The sequence below is a fragment of the Pogona vitticeps genome, chromosome 1, assembly GCF_051106095.1.
Source record: "Pogona vitticeps strain Pit_001003342236 chromosome 1, PviZW2.1, whole genome shotgun sequence".
NCBI lineage: Eukaryota > Metazoa > Chordata > Lepidosauria > Squamata > Agamidae > Pogona > Pogona vitticeps.
Window position 1 is genome coordinate 302536585 of NC_135783.1, and position 18356 is coordinate 302554940.

Sequence of the window (18356 nt, forward strand, 5' to 3'; positions counted from 1 at the left end):
CTTCTGGGAGTTGCAGTCCAAAACTCCTGAGTAACCCAAGGTTAAGAACCAGTGCTCTAAACAATCCCGCCATGGTGCTTTCTCATGCTATCCCAATAGCAGCAGGTGACCACAAAAAGATGATCCCTTAAGTGATGCAAAGGGCAATGCAAATTAATTTATTCAGATCTGTATCCTCATCATCTCATTTGCATATTATCAGTCAGTCTGTCTTTGATAACACAGAGGACGGGTAACACACTGCATGAGCTATGTTAGGATTGTACTGAAAGTGCAGATTGTTTATTCAATATATTGAACTTCCATTTCTAACTTTTTAAAAACCAGTCAAACAACCACCACAACCCATCATATATATATATATATGAATATTTATCTGCCTGTCTAGTTATTTAGCTAGCTGCCTGGCTGGCTAGGTCGGTGGTTTAGGTAACTGGCTTGCAGAGCCAGATGTGGTGACTTAGATTCCCCACTATGCCTCCTATGAGTAGAGCCAGCCAGTATGGTCTTGGGCGAGCTGCAGATTCCCAGGGTGCTCCCAGAAGAAGTAAATGGCCAACTACTTCTAAGTAGAACCTTGAAAAAGGGTCCCCATTAATCAGAATTGACTTGATGGCACAAGATCTGTTCTGTTTGTCTGATTGTCTTTTAAAGTTGAAAAACTGCAAGTGATCTTATGGCATTACTGGAGCTGACCAGTTGGCAATGCACACAGCCAGCTCTGGCTGCGAAATGGAAGTATACCTTGGCAATCTCACTAGTCATATGATGTTCTAGAAATTCTCTTGCACAACTGTATGCTGCATAACGCTGTTGGTGACATTATCAGCCAATGTCAATTTTTTTTTTTTAAAAAAAGCTTCCTATTCATCCTGAAGGTTCTGTGACTCCTTTGGGATCCTTTTTATCCTGGGAAAGCCTCTGAGAGCCATGGAATGGGGAGAGAGTTTCTAATATCTGAAAATTGCTGCTGGTAGTAAAATCGTCCCACCAGTAGCAATTTTAAACATGAAAGATTTCTCAAGAATCCTTGCATTGCTGGCATCCTTAAATTATTTGCATCTTAAAGATTACATACCTGGACCAGCAGATGTAGTAAGCAATAGACATTTAGAGCATTTGATGCAATTTAAAGTAATAGATGCAATGCAATGCTAATTTCCTTTTCTGCTTTCAGGTTACTTACATGCTTTGGATGTGTTTGCGGTTCAGTCTGCAATATGTCGTGTGTATATATGGAATCTATCCGGATGTAAACTTATGATGAATTAATTCTGTCTGTAGCTGCTAACCCAGGAAAGCTCAGCTGGAAAGCCATAAATTAGCTCTTCCTTCTGGTGGCCATACCCAGGATACTACAGTAGGTCTTTCACAATGAAATTAGTTCTGTCCAGTATTTCATGCTGAACAGGTTACCTTGAGGGTAGACCCTGTGCAAGTTCCAGGTAGAGTGCTTCCCTCCTCCAGGGGTTTGTAAATGGCAACCAAATAATTATTTCTTTGGCTAACACAATCCTAGATTATGTATAAGAGCAATGATATTGTGCACTTTGACATTATTCAAAGAGGAAAGCAGCTCATGTTGGCTCCAGCAGCACCTGTCCGCCTGCAGCTTCCACTATTATTATTAAAACAAACAAACTAGAGGCAAAACTCACAACATGCCTGTTGAAAATGAGAAACCCAGCTTCGTTGGGTTTCTTTAAATCAGCATGCAATTTGCTGAGATGGTGAAGCAGACAGCACTTTTCTTGAGGGAAACACAGGAGGGAAAAGATTTAAACTACATGTCTCCTAAACGCTCAGCAGTGAAGGTGTTTTGCACATACAGTATCTATAGTACTCTTCCTTTCAAAAACATCCAGGGTGGTTTGCAAAAAGCAAAACACAATAAAACAGAGATAGCACAGTTTACGTAACACAGTTTACAACTGTAGAAGGTATGCTAAAAATAATCACAGCAGAAATCAAAACATGTATCAAAGGTTTGAAAAGCCTGGGAAAATGGGCAGGGGAGGTCTTAACGGCTCCTTAAAGACATTGAGGGAGGAGCTAAGGAAACCTTCTGGGGGAGGAGCTCTAACAGTAGGGGACCAGGAGGCCTATTGCCACCTTCCCCACTTCAGATGGTGGGAGGTTGATTGTAGCTTAAACAAAGAAATGCATGCAGCTTGGGAAAATTATTTACTTGGAGTACAGTTCCAGGAATGGAACTACTACCTATTTAGACAGGACTATATTCCTAAATAATAGTCCTGGCTTGAGATCCGAAAGGCTTTGTACGTCAAATGTGGTGCTTTGCATTTTAAGTGATGTAGTCATTTGGTTGGGGTTTAGAAACAGATGCTAGAGCTACTGGCCAACTTGGGCAACTTATTTCAATTATTAAATTATGACTTTATTTTTATCACACTTTCCCCCATGCCAAAACTAGAGAGATGAGGAAGGGTTTCATCCTTTTCTAAGTTGCAGTAGAGTTCACTATGTTCTACTTATCCATGCTTCTGTACCTTTAATAACAACTTATTATGCAGACTTTAACATATGACAATGCTTTCTTCAACATTGTGGTACGCCATGTTCTGCAGATGTCTATAGATTAGAACATCGGAGGCAAAGGAGCAGGCCACACCAGATTTTTCTAATCACTTGGCAACCCAGATTTCTAGAAGAGACTGGAGCTGGGTGGTGCTCTGGCTTTGACTTTTACAAGTTACAGAACAGTGGATAAAGGTCATCTTCACTCTCAGTTAGGACTCATGCTTATGGAGCTGCGCTGATAGATAAACATGCTTTAAAGGGACATTGTAATAAGTGCATATTTTCACCAGTGGAGAAATTCAGAACATATTGGCCAAATTTAGGTTTGGCTTTATTGGTACCCTCACCTGAAGGGAAGGTCCTTCTATGTATGCAGCAGAAGGGTGATTGGTTTTGCCCCTCTAGCGACATCATCCTGCACTGAATTGGATGCATGTTATAGAGGGCTCTCCAACCTGCAGGAGCAGCTTTTTGCAGTCTCAAAAGGATTTAGCGGGAAGGAAGAGGCAAAAAAGTCCCATTCCATTAACAAACCTCCACTTCTAGTTCTTACAATTTAATTTATTATTACCTTCATATAATATGCTACATCCTCCTTCTTCTTGCGTTGCTAAAGTAGCTAACAAAAAGCTAAAAGTCTTGCACACAACCTAACAGTATTTTTTTAAAGAAAGGGGAGAAAATTAAAGTAATCCATTCCATACTGGTGAATCGTATCCTACAGTCTGGAATGGAAATAAAAATGCAGTCTTTGGTTGGCGTGCTCAGTAACCTCAAAGAATGCCTGGCAGTGGTGTAAAATGGAGCTCAATCCTTCTTTTTCCCAGGAGTCTGCTCTAGCTTGCAGAAAGACACCACCAAGGTCAATCTGGTCTCCGTAAGGCTGTAGAAACAGCACACAGAATAGGACTTCAGTGAATGTTTACCATTAAACAAAGTCACAGTTCAGTGCAAACAGAGATGCCAGGCTCAGAGTTTCATGCCTGTCCTGGGAAAAGCAGGATACAAAACAAAACCCTAGTACTGTACAGTTCACTACCCTAATTGCATTGTTGAGGGATCTTGAAGGTTGGGAGGCGAGGAAAGAATGAGCCACAGTTTAAGAGTTACCTTTTCAAGCTTCATGATATCAAGTATTTCTGCAAGGACAGTGACATGCACATCTTCCTTCTTCTCTGAGTTCAACTACATAATGTTTTAATGTGCAGCAAGCCATTCATCTGTTTCCCCCCTCACTTGTGCACAGCTGAATGTGTATGGGCTCCCAATCTGGATCAGGATTCCTGTGCATCGGAAGGGGAGGATTAAATCTCCCACCCATCTCTTTTCTTAAATCACCACTCTCTTTCAGGGTCTGGAAAAAGTCCTCCATCAGTTTTCACCCAAACTTTTCATCCTGTTCAAAGCTCATTTAAAAGGTATGTGTGTGTTTGGGGGGGGGCAATGGATTTTGGAAAACAACCAATGGGGCACTTGGACCTGCCCATACTGTTCACTGTATGGACTGGAGACCCACATGTTTAGCTGTAAGTAAACAAGAAAATAAGGGTGAAGCATGGAGTATGTATTGATCGCAGAGCTTAAGAAAGTTGCTTTTCTGGACTACAACTCCCAGCCATGCTGGCTGTAGATTTGGGAGCATTATAGTCCCTCAAACTGATGTTTCCAAATTCAGATTTAATATAGTCTGAGGGTTTTGCCCTCATTCAACCTCATCTTCTCTACAGTGTGTTTTGTATTTGCGGGGTCTATGTCTAAATAAAATTTAAAACTTTGTAGAAGGAATTTCTGAGACAAAAGAGGAAATGTTCTAAAGTTCATTTCCTCACTTTCTGAGATCCAGTATGTCCAATAGCTTTGTGGTATTCAGAACTGTTACGTTGTTGAGTCTCTCCCATTCTGTTGCCCTCTGTTTCACTATATCTTCGATTTATTATTGCATGCTTGAACCAAATCAGGATGAGAAAAACTGGATGATTAAATTAGATTTTTCGTTTCTCATTTCACTAACCACATGAACCATATTTTCCAAGGATACTGCAGAGTGGCATAGAACTGCTACAGAGTTAATAGGAAAATATAATATTGAAAGTTTTACAAAACTGTATGAGTGAATACTGCTTGCCTCCAATGGTGTCATCTCTAGCCACAAGTAAGGGGGCACCTGACAGAGGTGTATCCAATGACGCATAGTGTACGGGAAGAAGAAAGTTTCCTCCCTTCCTTTTGCAGGACGCTATAATCCTTGAACATTCACCGAATGTGAATAGAAGGAGATTCAGGACAGATGAACGAAGTATTTTCTCACATAGGGCAGAAGAAAACTATGCAATGTTCTTATACGCTGTCAATACAAAATGTAATGATGGCAACCTACTTGAATGCTTTAGGGAAGCAAAATAAAATGCTGAAGGATAAGGTTACCAGTGGCCACTAGCCATGATGACTCCAGTATTGGAGGAAGTATGCCTCTCAGTACCTGTGACTGAGAGAGAAGTGCAGGAAAGTATTATGGTGCCCATGCCCCGCTATGGGCGGCCCATGGGCATCTGACTGGCCGCTGGTGTGACCAGAATGATGGCCTAGAAAGGCCTTTTGTCTGATCCATCAGGGCTCTTCATATGGTCGTAGATTCACTAAACGTATCCATTAAATTCACGCAAGTATATTGACCCCGTAATCATTATTACAACTCCAGTGCTAATTAAAAGAGAAGCCTGGGGCAAAATACTATAGTTTAATTGCTAGGAAACTGTGGCATTTTCAAGGCTTTTAAAGTCATAGCATTCCGCTTACACAACCTGTTTTTCAGATTGGTTTGCCAGGCACTCTCCTTATTTTATTTTCAGCATGGTATGTAAAGTTCTTTATTTGCCCAGGTGCATATTTCAGTAATGTATTTATTTTATGCTGAATTTTAAAAGCTCTTCTATGTCTTGGCTGCTTTAAGGCTTCTTTCTATCATGATTAACCAACTTACTTTTATGTTTTGTTGACTGTTAGTACTCTTTATGCTGGCTTTATGTAAGCTGATTTGGCAGTCTTGCTGGCTAAACAGCAGGGTAAAAATAACTAAAAGTAAACAAGCAACAAACAAATAAACATCCATGAGAACGATGAAACGTTGCCTTGTAGACAGTTGCCTGGATTTCCTCCAACAAATTTATATGAACTATGCATTGTTATTGGCCATAGTGATCTCCGTAATACTTGAGTGATTAAGGTAATCTCTCTTTAGTAGTTCACCCACTTTATAGATCAGCTGGGTTCTGTCATCTGGAGATCAGTGGACTTTGATCTCAATGCAGCGGCTGCTCACACTGGAGCCTTTCTTTCATCCTACCACCCTTGCTCAGCTTCACTCTACTTTGCTCCTGCCCTGCCTCATTTTGCCTTTTCTTGTGCAAAACTGGATGCTTCCACATTACATCTTTGTTGTGCAACCATGTTGCATCATTGATGGAGTTTTGTAGAAGTCATTACCTTGTCACCTTCACTCATTTCCCTAGTGTTCCTTCTGCCCTTTTTCATACCGTGCTTCCCTGAAAATAAGACAGGGTCTTAAATTAATTTTTGCTCCAAAAAACGTATTAGGGCTTATTTTCAGAGGATTTTTTTTTCATGTACAACCATCTACATTTATTCAAATACAGTCATGTCATCTTCTTCTGGTTGCTGCACAATGGTGGAGGGCAGGGTTTCACTTAACTGGGGCTTATTTTTGGAGTAGGGCTTATATTTCAAGCAACCTGAAAAATCATACTAGGGCTTATTTTCAGATTAGGTCTTATTTTCGGGGAAACACGGTACCAGAAAAAAAATCAAACTGCAGAAGAAAAAAGGGACTTCCTACACAATATCTTTTCAATGACAGTGATAAGAACATCCAAAAACAGTAATGTTTCTACCTGCACTCTTGGCTGTAACATATCAGAGACCAAGGAGTTATTGGTGCAGGCAAGATGTTATATATACTATATAGTAAATGCTGTTTTCTTGGTCTTCTTGTCTAGATGAACTCAATGGTAGAGCCACCATAAATTATATGCAGGACATCCAAGGTTCAATTAATGGCATTCTTGAGTACATCTGAAAAACACCTCTGCCTGAATTTCTAAAGAGGCACTGCCCACCAGTGTTGACAATACTAGGCCAGATGTATCAGTTATCAGACCTGGTATATAAGGCATAACATCTCATGTTTTTCCCTAAGTGATTATCTATTGAGTTTCATGTCCACCCTGTCTGTCTGATGGCTTCAAGCCTGGTAGTGATTTCTACTAGATGAAATACAGAGGGGGCAGTCAACAAAGTGATAGTTCCTTTGAGGAAAGTACAGTGGTGCCTCGCTTAACGATTGCCTCGTTTAGCGATGAATTCGCATAACGATGTGGTTTTTTAGAAAATAATATGCACCGTATAACGATGTTTCCTATGGGCGATTTTCACTTAGCGAAGTTTGGGACCATGCTTCGCATAACGAATGCGATTTTAGGTCCCCTGCTTCACTTAACGATGTTTCTTTTTTCAATTAAAAAAGTGTCTTAGAAGGGTCAAAAACGGTTCTAAATGCTTGGATTCGTTAGAGGACCCCATAAGTCATGTGCAAACCTGATTTGGCTTTCATCTGACGTTTTGTTAATTTATGGTGAATTTTTTTTTCGGCCCATAGGAACCAATGGACCTGTCAAAATCTGACAGCTCCATGCTTTCCTATGGGGGAGAAAACAATTCACCATAAATTAACGAAAGTTCAGATCAAAGCCAAATCAGATTTGCACACGACGTAGGGGGTCCTCTAACGAACCCAAGCATTTAGAATAGTTGCTGAGGCTTCCTTAATTTTTTGTGAATTTTTTCTTCCCCCATAGGAAATAATGGAGCTGTCAGATTTTGACAGCTGTCAAAAGTTGGGGGGGAAAATTCACCATAAATTAACGAAAAGTCAGATCAAAGCCAAATTAACTTTTGCATCCGTTTTAGAGGGTGCAGAAGCTAATCCAAGCATTTAAAACCATTTTTGACCCTTTTATGACACACTTAAATTTGCAAAAATTGACTTCGCAAAGCCATTGAAATGTATTGAGTCAGCTTCAATACATTCCAATGGAGGAAACATTGTATCGTTTAACGATGTTTCCTATGGGTTTTTTCGCTTAAGGACGGCAATCCGTGCCTATTGGAACGGATTAACCGGTTTCCAATGCATTCCTATGGGAAATGGTGTTTCGCATAACGATGTTTCACATAACTTTTTTTTTTTTGGAACCAATTAAAATCGTTATGTGAGGCACCACTGTATTTTCTTCCCCAGCAGTCATTAATCTGAATTATTCCAATATGGACTATCTTTCTGGCTCTTGACCAGATACATTGAACATTTCCTGGGTCAAAATTTATGAAAACAGGTTTTATTGGTATCTAATTTTAAATATTTAAATTGTGCAAATCTTCAGTGTTTTCGCTTCCCATGCATTGCCTTTCTTTCCTTGGACTCCAGCTAGATTGCAAGTCAATCTTTCTTTATATTTCCTGTATAAACCATTTGGGTGATCCTACCTAATCAGAGATCATTTAAGGAAAATGATGGCAATGGAATGTTATAAGACCAGTGCCATTTGGGTGCATGATAATATCTGAAAGCTGAAAATGAGAAGAGAAGGCAAAATCTGCCTACCAAATCGTACCTTCCCTAAAAGAAGATTTTCATGAAGGGTCTTTCAAAACCTAAAATCATTGTTTTTAGAAGTCTTCAACAAGGAGCCTTAGTTACCCATGGTGGCTGTGGTAACTCATTTTACTGTAACATTACAAAAAGAGTGATTCAGGGAGAATGGAATGTAAATGTACACCTGCTCCCTCTGTTTAGGTTCTTCAGAAAATATTATGAAGTCTGCCCAAGAGATCCAGATTTGGAGTGCCATATCCTAATAGACTGTCCCCACCAAATAACAAACAGAATATTGTTGATCTGTTCAAGTCGTAATCCTCCTTCTTAACCACCTTTCTGGGAAATGCCAAAGTTTTGATCTGGTTATGTGCAGATGTCCTTTCAAGAGTGTTATGTTGGATTTTATAATTTAACTCGTTCCTTTCTTCCACTTCTAAGCAGGAAGCTGAAGCAATGTTGTGCGTGCAGTGCATTGGGGAGTATGTGAACTATGGAAGGAAAGACCAGAATTGGCTTTCTGCTGACTTCTTCCACCACACACACTTTTCCATGCTGGTACATGAACGGTTTAAAGTAGAACTATGTCCATTCCCACATTTGCTTTGGAGAACCTTTCCAGACATTGTCTCCAACAATATCTTATTTCTGAAGCATTAAAAGGCCCTTCTATTCAAATGCAAATTAAGCCCTTCCTGACAACAAATGTTGAGTAATTTTGACGTCAATTCAGGAGCTGTAGCCGGACATTCCAAGAATAGACCTGCCGTTTGGGAAAGGAGCAGAGAGGAAGCAACTGCAGATACTTGATGGAAGCAATCATTTGGAAGCTGTCGAAAGATGAGCCAGAGAGGAGATAGCAAGCAACCTCCAACAAATGAATGTGAACCATGTAGGGCCACTTCCTTTGAAACATCTTGTGAAGTTAGAGACCCAATATTGTGACAGTATGATGGTCTTCAGTTGAGGAACGTGCTATGTACAAACTTTAGTCCTCCAATCTTAGTAATGCGAAGTGTTAAAGGAATGGTATGAGTTTAAATCAGTTAATCCACTGGCCAGAATCCTGTTAATGTTTGTATACAGTTCATGCAGCTTATTGCATATAATTGGCACCAATTGATAAAGTGGTGGGTTGTGTCTCAATCACATGCCTGATCATGTGCCCAGTTGCACAACTGAGATGTGCCCCAACACTTCATCAATTAGCAGCAGGATAAATAATACTACTGTTAAAGGCATGCAGTCATGACTTCTGTTGCCTCTCCTCATCCTATGAGAAGCTGAGGAAATAGAGATCAAAACATGGTGTGCAATTCACTTGGACACAACTTAGAATTTGGAAAAACATAACCTCTCTTCTTGTTTTCAGGGGTCCTGTCACTCTTGTGCTCTACAGAGATCACAGTCATTGTAGATGACTTTTCTAACTTGCTTGCTCCTAAGCTAAAGTGAAAATGCCTTCAAGGCAAACTGCCTCTGTTAATTGCACCTCTTTTTTTTTTTTTTAAAGCTGCTATATTTCCATGGCTACTATATTAATTATGCAAAGATCTCGGCTGTGCTCTTTTATTTATTTCAGTGATTTACTGAAAGCATTTCTCTATTATTTTATCTTGTCTTATCTTACTATGTTCAAATATGAATCTACTGACAATAGATTGTGTGGTTGTTCACACAAGATGTGGTGTCCGCCTGAAGTTTATGTACTAATTCTAAAAACTGCTTCCTGCTTCATATTGGCAGTATTTATTTATTTATTTATTTATTTATTTATTTATTTATTTATTTATTTATTTATTGGATTTATATACCGCCCCATAGCGCTACAAGCACTCTCCGGGCGGTTTACAATTTTAATTATACAGGCTACACATTGCCCCCCCAGCAAGCTGGGTACTCATTTTACCGACTTCGGAAGGATGGAAGGCTGAGTCAACCTTGAGCCGGCTACCTGGGATTTGAACCCCAGGTCGTGAGCACAGTTTTAGCTGCAGTACAGTGTTTTAACCACTGCGCCACAGTAGTGTGCAAGTGTGCAAGACCTGACAAATGACGTTAAAGATTTTAGCAATTGGGGAAGTATTCAATACTTCAGGAAAACCTCTGGTTGATGAATGTGGGATCTTGTGTTTCTCTGTCCCCAATTCAGATTGTCAAGAAATGGGCTGATATTGCTGCACAATATTGTGCCCATAGTGCCAGCTGGAAAAAGGAGGCTACATTTTGCATAGCAAAGGGCAGCCTGAATGTTGAGGACACCAATGTCAACAGTTAAGATGGTCTGCAGAGTATCTCCTTGTGCTCCCCACCATTTACAAAGAGATACAAATCAGGTGTCTCTTTATGAATGGCTGAAGACAGCCCTGGCAATTGCTCTGTGTTTGGGTAAGAAGTGATTGAAAAACAGCCCTGGCAATTGCTTTTTGTTTGGGTGAAAATTGGTTAACTGATGGGAAAAAAAGGAGTCAATTTCTGGTATATTCCCCACTTTGGTGTCTCTTCATGAATGTAGACCATCCTGGCAGCTAACATTGGTGTTGTCAACATTTAGGCTACACTTTGCTATATAAAGTTTGGCATTCTTTTTCCTGCTGGCAACACAGGCATGATATTGTGCAGCAGTATCAGGCTGTTGAGATTACCAGTTGTATGGGGAATAAATGTTGAAATGTTTAACAAAGTTGAAATACATAAAGATGATATAAAATTACAGCCATAGGAATGTGAAAATATAAATATAACATGAAGGTTTGAACACTCATGATGTATTGCTAGAGGCTACTTTAGGACATGGAAATGTAACCTTGAAAATAGAAAACAAGTAATTGTTTAAGCAGCAGTATATTGAATGTCCAATAGAGGCAATTGAGGAGTAAAAAACAGAAGTGTCTTAAATCCCATATATATCTTTAACTAAGCAGAGGGCCATTGTTTCTCTATGGGGATTACTTCTCATGTGAAGAACAATGTTAAATGAATAGAAGTCTCTGCAGAGACAGACTCAGTGAGATTTTGCATTGACTCCACTAGCTTAGGAAGGAGAAAAAAAATTAGGAGGAATGTTCTTGTTTCCTCTTATCAGAGAAGATTTGCTTGGGTAGCAGAGTTTATGAAATTTTGTATAAATGTTAGCTGTGACAGACTGCCATAGACTCAAACTAGCAAGGAGTATTATAAGGTTCTGTGGTGATCTATGAGTATTATTTGAGTATCATACTCTTGACCTGACATTTTGAATTGTGAATAGAGAACCACAAATCCCACATTCATAAACTGGAAAGTGTGGTTTTGTTTTTTTTGAAGAAGAATTGAATTTTCTAACCTTTTCCAACAGCTGAGGGCAGCAGGAAAAGAGGAAGACCAAATATGAGATGGCTTGCCTCCCTAAAGGAAGCCACAGCCTTGAGTTTACAATTGAAGACAGGACATTTTTTGAGATCACTAATTTGTAGGATCGCCATAAGTCAGAGGTGACTTGACAGCAGGTAACTATAACAATTTTCTGACTATATATGGCAAAATGTCTCCTTTTCTGGAGAACTGTTACTCTATCACTCCATTAGGGATTGGCACAGGGGCGTGTGGAAATGTTAATTCAAAGCAAACAAACAAAAAGCTTGAATTTGTGTCTCTCTTATAATTGTATGGTTGTGACTGCGCAGAAGAGTGTGTGTGTTGATAAAGATGTAACGTCAGTGGAAGTGAAGAGCCTTTTCTTTTTTTCACACACCCCCCCCCCAAAGATGACATGCCTCTTCACACTTTCATGTGCCTGTAATTTCTCTGCATTCTACCACAAGAGACAGCCAGCACTTCACAACAAACTCATTAAAAACAAAACAAAACTGACCGGACTTTTTGACAGATCCAAGGGGAAAAAAATAGTTCCTTTCGGCTTCCTGTTCACATCCCCTGATGTTTTAAAATAGCTGTGACCTATGGAAGTCTCTGTGTCTTGTCAGTAACATTCAGCAATTTTTGTTCCCCTTATGCCACAAATTGTTTGTCCGTTCCAAAGCAAACTTGTAAAAATCCAAGGCTCTTAGATGCTCAGATGAAAGGAAGCTTCTCCAGAAGCTACAAGCTGTCCAATAATGAAAACACAGAAGTATAGCTTCTGCGCAGTTTAGAAAGGACCGCCTTGAAGTCGCTTCCTCCCAGCAGTGTAAACTCCAAGCCCACGTAGGCCAGGCCTCTATCCCTGAGCATTTCTCGGGTTTGTTTTTACTTGGAGATGGAACTTGGAAAGGACTCAGGCCTCTACACAGGAAGCACCTGCTTTTAAAGTGACGACTGTCTTATCTGACCCAGTCACATCAGGTGGCTTCCTTGTTTACATTAGCAATGGGTCCCAGCGGCCCTCCCGCTTCAGCCATCATTGGCTGATTTGCTGGCTCCTTTTTCCAGCTTGCTCATTGATCTGAAGAGAAAATCATTTGCAGACTTTCCCAGCAAAGAACCTCACATGTCCGTTTCCTTTTTTCCTTATCCAGAAGTAGAATTTGGGAGGGAGCTCTTGGCCAGTCCTTGAAGGGAGTGGCAAGACAGACGTAATTCCAAGAGGTTGCTAGACATCTATTTGGAGATGGATGGGAGAAGCCACATTGTTTGTCACCCACTACAACAAGATGCCCAGAAAGGTCTAATTAGGGTTCTGAGGATGAACAGCTGATCTTGAGGAAAAATGAAAAACAAGGGCTTAAATGCATCTCAGTTGTAGTCTTATTGGTCAATGAGAAATTGTCTTTCAGGATATATTTACACTGAGGACTTCTGCCGATAGGCATTGGGCAGTGGCTTGAAAAGTGTAGGCTTCTAGTTTGTTTGTTTGTTTGTTTTTAAGCTAGCAAGTAAACAATAAAAACTAAAGGGCCAGTCATTATTCATTATGCATTAATTTATGAATTATGCATTAATTTATGGGAAATATGTTAGTATTTAGTAGTTTAAATAGTACTTTTAAACCAAATGTTTAATTAAAAATAAAAAGAAAGTTAAAACCCTTAAAATAAAAAATGGTCCCATATTCATGAAAATTACCCTCCAGAAGCAGCGTTGTGGAAGGAACAAGCAAACATTCCACACACATCCCTAAATATTGGCATTACAAGTTGTTTCATGAAAGGGATATTGTCATGTGCCATGACTGCGAAAATATAACATTATAGAGAATGTCACTGTTATTGCTCAATAGCCATCACTTATGAAAAAAAAAATCAGAATTATGTAAAGAAAGGGGGCAAGAGTTTGAGCCCAAGGAAAGCATTTTGTCCTGTGACTGAATGATGAAAGTCAGGCTTCTTCTCTGCCAAAGCAAGGGGGCTCAGGGAATCAGTCTTTAGTCCACAGATTTTATGCAAGAGAGTCTCTTTACTGCTCTGCTCCACAACCTGAAGCTAATACACAAAATAACATAAGAAAAGGACTCTGCCAGAGGCTGAGGAACTAATAAAGACATGGGAGACAAGAGCTGCCGGCTGGTATCGTATATTGACTAAGGCAGTGGTCCCCAACCTTGGGCCTCCAGATGTTCTTTGACTACAGCTCCCAGATGCCTTCACCACCACCTCTGCTGGCCAGGATTTCTGGGAATTGAAGTCCAGGAACATCTGGAGGCCCGAGGTTGAGGACCACTGGACTAAGGGACAGAGGAAGCTATGAAAGGGGATGCCCCTGCTTTCAATCAGTCCTGTGCCATTAAACACCACTGCATCTTTGACTTCACCTTCCCATATGCAATATGGCTACAATGCTATTGGCCTACCTTATAGGGTGAGAAGATTACTGTGATAATGTATATAGGTTTTGAATTCAGAAATGTCAGATAAATGATTCCATGTGTGACTGAAAGTGCAGTGGGACTGCTGAAACAACACCCACAAATCCCCTTCTGTTCCTCTTTCTCTCCCTTAATGACTTCCTAAATACATAATTTCAACAAATGGCAGCATGTGCCGCAGGCCTCCTCTAGGCAGGACTGCAGGCAAGGCCAGCCAGCCTGCCCACCTGACAGCGCTGACACACTCTTTTTAGGGATTGGCACCATTCTTCTGTCATTCTGGAAGCTGCTTGCTTTTCAACAGCAATTCACCATATCTTATTCCAGCTCTGTCTCAGGGGCACATCAAGAGGCAGGAGACAGGTTCATGTTCTCGTCCTGATTAACAGTGAAGCATCTATGCCTGGCGTCATGCCAGAGAGATGCTGCCTGACAGCTGTCTCTAAGCCATCCAGTAACATAAATGCACATCTCAACTGTATTGGAAACGACCAGTGGATCAATCTGTATCTGCATGTTAGCAGCATTAGCTTCCACACAAAATTCCACCTTGTTTCCTAAAAATCATCTTACATTTCCTTCCTGTCCACATGTGGATTTGAAAGTCATGCTGAAAAGGGTATGTAAGCACCTCTCTCTGTGTGTGTGTGTGTGTGTGTGTGTGTGTGTGCGTGTGTGTCTGTTTCTCTTGCTGTGTTTTCCTAATCTCAGCTGTTAATCAGGTGGTCCTTTTGATCATCACAACTCTTTTCTCCTGGCACAAAGTTTGAAAGTGTTTATTGCACCATGTGAAGAGGAACAATGAGCAAATAAGGTATCTGAATATTCATTATGCTAATTGAATGTTAATGAATTACAGAGACATTGTAGCACAGCTTGGTGCTCTCCTTCTGGGTAGCTTTATCTTTCACCTCCTGCAGAAAGGAGGGAGTGGAGAGTTGCACTGAGTCGTTCGTGAACAAAATGCCAAATTCAGATGGCTGTTTGTTTAAAGTTGGAAAAGAGTAAACATTGCCCCAATGAGACAAGACAGCTAAGACACTGATGGAGTAATATTCAATACTTCCTATGTTTGCTGCTTTTTTGCATACGTAATTTTGTCCAAGAAAATAAGCCTGTTAGAGGAGCTGTTGCTCAGAGGCACAGACTGTGTATGAGACCCCATGTTCCACTCCCAAAATATTTGTTTAAGAAACCATACCCCAAGGAATAGGAAAAAAATTCTACCTAAGGACCACTTCCTATGTACAGTATTCACATTGTGCATCACATTTGTATGGTGCTGTGTGGCGAGGGCCCCAGAGACAACAGCACTTGTTACATTTTAAAGGAAGAAATATACATGTGAGTTTTAAAATAAACCACTTGATATCAAAAATATACACTCGCTGGGTAGCTGGAGGGGACAAATGAGATGCAGCCTCGTGCTGCATAAGCACAAGGAGGCATCCATAAGCTCACTAATCATGTATCTTTCAGATCAGCCTTAAAGAGACCTATAGAATTGCCGTCACTGGCAGCCGGTCTGGTTGTACTGGGCAATGTTAATCAGTGGTCTGACTTTGTATTCATTCCTATGCCTTTAAAAATAACACAAAATAATTCTCTCAAGTACTACAAAATGTATTGACTCAGTTAATGACTAGATTTGGACATCAAGGTCATAAGATGTCACATCCTCACTTGTTCCCAGTTAATCTCTGGACCCAGTTCAATGTTCTGGTGTTAACCTATAAGGTCTTCCATGGTCAGAGGCTGTAGAAGAAGTACCTCATCCCATATATTCCTATCTGAGGTCCGAAACTGCTATCAGAAGCCCTGCTACAGGTGCCTAGCATGCTGGAGTATGGGAATAATAGCTAACATGTGTGGCCTAGGACAAGCTGCACAGTCTTAGAGCACCCCCAACAGAAGGGAATGGTAAACCACTTCAGACTATTCTATAACTAGAAAACCCTGGAAAAATTGACATAAATCAGAATCAACTTGGTGGCACACAATCTCTTTCAAAGCAGTTGTTTCATTTCCTGCTTCTGAGTTGATGTATATACAATTTATTTGTGTTTGCATTATTACTATAGTTCCAGGGGTGGTGAACCTTTGGCACTCCAGATGTGTGAGACTAGAACTTCCATAGCCCTTTATCATTGGCAATACAGGCTGAGGATTCTGGGAGTTATAATCCAAAGCAACTAGTGCCAAAGCTTCACCACCCCTGCTATAGGGCAACAAATATATTTTATAAATAAATGCAGCCATTTCTAATTTATTACCCTTGTAGAAAGAGAAGCTATACTTACCAGGGGAGATGCCATAAACATGTAGAAAGAGAAGCTAGATGTATTTCAGAGGGCAGGCCTCAATAATATACTGCATGTCATGTATAGAATACAGAATATCTGAGATTCCATCCATAGGCATCCTTCAGTCTCGAGAGACTATGGTACCATGCTCTGTATTGAGAAGTGTCCTCTCCAGAGCATGAAGCCTGGGTAAAGTATTTATTTATTTATTTATTTATTTATTTATTTATTTATTTGATTTATATCCCGCCCATCTGGTAGATCGGTACCACTCTGAGCGGCTTAGTCAATATACGGAGGATAGGCTGTTACCCAAGAAGCAAATCCCCCCTCTCCATGTTGCTGAAATGGTCCAACAGAGCCAATACAACTGGTTCCAGCAACGTCGCAGGAGTTGGCGGAATGACACGAACTGCCTTTGGGACTCCAGCTCCAGATTTTGCCTCTAGGTTAACTCCTGAAGCCTTTTCCATGAGCGGATATAGCCACAAGGCAGTGGAGGTTTGTAATTGGAGTTTTCCTTCTCCTAGATGGGTATATTTCCAGTTAAAAGGCTCTTAAATAGAAGAACTCAGAAAGATCTCAGCCAGTAGTTTTCAAAAGCCAGTTAACAGTAGATGGCATTCAGCTTTGATGGAGCAGTGGGTTGACTCAATATTTTCATCCTTTCCATAAGGCAACATAACCAAATGGTGCCACTCAAATGTGTTGGATTACAGAATCTGGAAGCCTATACCCATCACAGAGAAGAGAAGCCTATACCCATCAGCAGAGAAGAGAAGGAAAACAAAATGCAAGGGAGACGGGGAAAGTTACAGAAAATTGAATGCAGACTTCCAAAGAATAGCAAGGAGAGACAAGAGGGCCTTCTTAAACGAACAATCCAAAGAAATAGAGGAAAAGAATAGAAAATGAAAAACCAGAGATCTGTTCAAGAAAATTGGAGATATTAAAGGAACATTTTGTGCAAAGATGAACATGATGAAGGACAAAAAGGGGAGAGACCTCACAGAAGCAGAAGACATCAAGAAGAGGTGGCAAGAATACACAGAGGAACTATACCAGAAAGATTTGGATATCCCGGACAACCCAGAGAGTGTGGCTGCTGACCTTGAGCCAGACATCCTGGAGAGTGAAGTCAAGTGGACCTTAGAAAGCTTGTCTAATAACAAGGCCAGTGGAGGTGATGGCATTCCAGTGGAACTATTTAAAATCTTAAAAGATGATGCTGTTAAGGTGCTACATTCAATATGCCAGCAAGTTTGGAAAATGCAACAGTGGCCAGAGGATTGGAAAAGATCAGTCTACATCCCAATCCCCAAGGAAGGCAGTGCCAAAGAATGCTCCAACTACCGTACAATTGCACTCATTTCACACGCTAGCAAGGTTATGCTCAAAATCCTACAAGGTAGGCTTCAGCAGTATGTGGACCGAGAACTCCCAGAAGTACAAGCTGGATTCCGAAGGGGCAGAGGAACTCGAGACCAAATTGCTAACATGCGCTGGATTATGGAGAAAGCCAGAGAGTTCCAGAAAAAATATCTACTTCTGCTTCATTGACTATGCAAAAGCCTTTGACTGTGTGGACCACAGCAAACTATGGCAAGTCCTTAAAGAAATGTCTATCTCCTGAGAAACCTATACATGGGACAGGAAGCAACAGTTAGAACTGGATACGGAAACACTGATTGGTTCAAAATTGGGAAAGGAGAACGAAAAGGCTGTATATTGTCTCCCTGCTTATTTAACTTATATGCGGAATACATCATGCGAAAGGCCGGACTGGAGGAATCCCAAGCTGGAATTAAGATTTCTGAAAGAAATATCAACAACCTCCGATATGCAGATGATACTACTCTGATGGCAGAAAGTGAGGAGGAATTAAGGAACCTTGTAATGAGGGTGAAAGAGGAGAGCACAAAAAATGGTCTGAAGCTCAACATCAAAAAAACTAAGATCATGGCCACTGGTCCCATCACCTCCTGGCAAATAGAAGGGGAAGATATGGAGGTAGTGACAGATTTTATTTTCTTGGGCTCCATGATCACTGCAGATGGTGACA